General features: G+C 28.4%; 1 long non-coding RNA gene across 3 annotated transcripts in view; it reads right to left on the bottom strand.

Moving 5' to 3' along the window:
- LOC149892929 (uncharacterized) overlaps nt 1–915 on the bottom strand; it is a 1,762-nt gene extending 847 nt beyond the window's left edge. The window contains exon 1 of one of the 3 annotated variants that reach the window (XR_016448664.1): nt 98–915. This is a non-coding gene — a long non-coding RNA (uncharacterized LOC149892929). The remainder of the gene's footprint in view (nt 1–97) is intronic. The other 2 variants (XR_016448676.1, XR_016448672.1) reach the window with 2 other exon arrangements.
- Between the last annotated feature and the right edge of the window lie 2,143 nt (nt 916–3,058).

Genomic DNA, 3,058 nt, shown 5'->3' on the forward strand with positions numbered 1-3,058 from the left:
TAAACAAATTAACTAACTCTAATAAGGCCTCCTTTATGAAAACGCGTAAAGTATTTAATTTCCCAGCAAGATTTTTAAATTGCAGAAAAATACTTACATAACTTTCTTCAATCGGCTCCAACTGTTCTTCGTGTCAAAATGTTCACGTAGCAGCACACTCTCTATAGCCTCATTTATAGGAATTGAATGAGGAAGAAAAGCAAACAAAAGTAAATGGAAACCTGGTTTAACAATTAAGTTTCTCGACAAAAACGCCGAAATCGAAACACGAGTTGTGATTTCAGGCGTTTAAATATTTAAAAATTATTTTCTGGTTTTTTTTCTGTGTTAAGGATGTTGCATCGTGTAAACCTGATTGCTGGTGTTCACCATAAAGATCATCTATAATTCTGTAGTTCAATCAATTCAATTCAATTTCGGACTTGCAAAAAAAAATCTAAGACAACTTAAAACTGAATAGTTCTGTTCGTTATTATCATTATTATTATTGGAACTATTGGAAACTATACAGTTGGAAAAATGTAAAAGTCCATCGGAAGATTGTTGTGCTTTTAAAGTTATAAGGTTTCGAAGTACTAAATGATTATTAATTGCAACAAGTTATTTATTTAGCTGATGATATAAAAATATTTTTTAAACAAAAAAAAAAAAAAAACGACAATAAAAATACACATGCATTTACATTTATCTCAGTCATGAGGTTTATTAATTTAAAAGCACACTTACAAATGCACAAAATAATAACCTTGGAGATTAAGAAATGATCGTCTAAATGATACTCTAGAGTAGTTTTTACAATCATTTGCTGATCAGCAAGATCATCAGTATATTGTGTCTTCCACAATTCCACAAATTTAATATTTCAATTGACTGACCAAATCTGATTGCTCAAACATAACAGTTTCAATTGCAACTAAGTTGAAAAAAATAAAACCAGTAGCATATTTGTAAAATCAATTATCTATATAATGCTTCTATGATGGAAGCATTATATCTATGATAGAAGCATTAATGTGTGATAGAAGTTTTATCATACGTTTTACTGATGATACTAATCTTTAATTAATTTCAAACTCAAAAAAGTAAATGCATTAATCAGGATTATGGCAAGTTTTGTTAAATGGCTTCGAGCCAATAAAATCTTAATGATTACTAAAAAAAAATATTAATAGTAATGTTAGATAAGTTAATTTATATCTTTCTAGCAAAACTAGCTAGAATCTTCTAAAACAATTGAACTTTAGAATAAGTGGTGAAAAACTATTTATCTTGTTATAACTTATATTAGAGTTGTGATAGATAAGAAACCTTATTATCAACTTATACAGTTCAAATGCCATGTTAAAATAAGATTGACATGAGTCAACAACTATTTTTGGGTCACATATATCCATCTAAAACTAAATCATCATCATCATCATCATCATCATCATCATCATCATCATCATCATCATCATCATCATCATCATCATCATCATCATCATCATCATCATCATCATCATCATCATCATCATCATCATCATCATCATCATCATCATCATCATCATCACTTTCATCATCATCACCAATGATGATAATGATGATGGTATTAAACGATTATTTGTTTGTTAAACAGTTCATTAAGAGAATGCTAGAAGCTTTTCTGTTGAATCCTGTTTAATTTTTTGTTTGAATTTCAAGCGGAGTCTAAATCGTTTTGAGGTATTTGTACTGGTTTGTGCAAGTTATTTTGCGCTTTGTTAGACAGAGAAGATCTTCGAGCTTATTGACTTAATTTAGTAATGCTAAAGACCATAATTTCAGCTTTTCCTTTTTGTAAATTAGTTAATAAATCCACTGATCTCAAAAAAAAGAGCTCTGAAAACTAAATTATTATTTATAACTTTTTTTCAATTTCATTGATCATCTTTAGTAAACACACGACTCATAGTGACTCAGGATGATCAAATAACTCAAAAAAAAATTCATAAAATTTGTAAATGAATACATTATATGTGTAAATAATAGTTTTTTTGGGTCAAAGAATTCAAATTTGTTAACAAATTACTTCTTACGCACACCTTTGACTCGTATTTTGCGTGCATACGCGTTCACGCCCGCATAAGGTTTGGTTGCACGCGTAAAAAATAATTTTAACCAAAATTTTAGAATTTTCAAGCCAATACACAACATTTTGGTAAATTACTCTACTTAATATTTTCATACTTCTGGTAGAACTACCATCATTTATTTCAGCTGCTACTATTGGCATTGTTATACCATCTACATAAACACAGCTTTAGCAATATTAATGATAATAACTGAAATCAGAGAAAAAAAAAAAAATTTTAGGATAGTATTTAACTTTTTCCACTAAAAATATCCTCCAAGAAGGGGATAAATATGTGTCCAGGGGTTTAGTTTTTGATCACTTAATATTGTTTATCGCTGAGGTCAGTATTCACTTTTAAATCAAGAGCTTGCTTTACACTCATATCCAAAGAAAAGGTGTAATAAACTACTTTTAAAAAATGGCAGAAAACAAAGATTTTCACAAGGGTTGAAGTGTGCTTTGAATCATTATCCTGCTGAAATATCTATCCTCGAGGCATATTGTCTATAGCATGTGGTAGTATAACATCCTTAATGATATCTTCGTACATACATACTTCGTACATTCATACTTTTGTCCTGACTTTAGAGAGATTCTATTGTTATTTCTTTCCTTATATCTTTTTTATCTTGTATTTCTGCTTTGTTAAATTGCAAGCAATACCATTTCTTTGACAGCTAAACTTGCATATTTTCGCTTTGTCATTTTTAAAAAAATCTTCTTTTTAATTAAAAATACTTTATATTTTATTTACCGTTTTTAAATTTTTATTATTTTTTTTATTTCCCGGATACTTTAGCAGGCGCATATTTTTATATTTTTTCATATTATTTCAACAAAATGAACTTTTCAGATTAGATTTGTAAAAATTCATCTGTTTTTAGAGCTGCAATCAATTTTTTGACATTCCACTGAAAATTTGAAAGAAATTGGATTTTTCATTCAAAAGTTATCTCAAGTTATGCG

This window comes from Hydra viridissima, unplaced genomic scaffold (assembly GCF_058129835.1).
Source record: "Hydra viridissima isolate aposymbiotic clone 2 unplaced genomic scaffold, HvirCarnegie_v1 scaffold_1, whole genome shotgun sequence".
Classification (NCBI taxonomy): domain Eukaryota; kingdom Metazoa; phylum Cnidaria; class Hydrozoa; order Anthoathecata; family Hydridae; genus Hydra; species Hydra viridissima.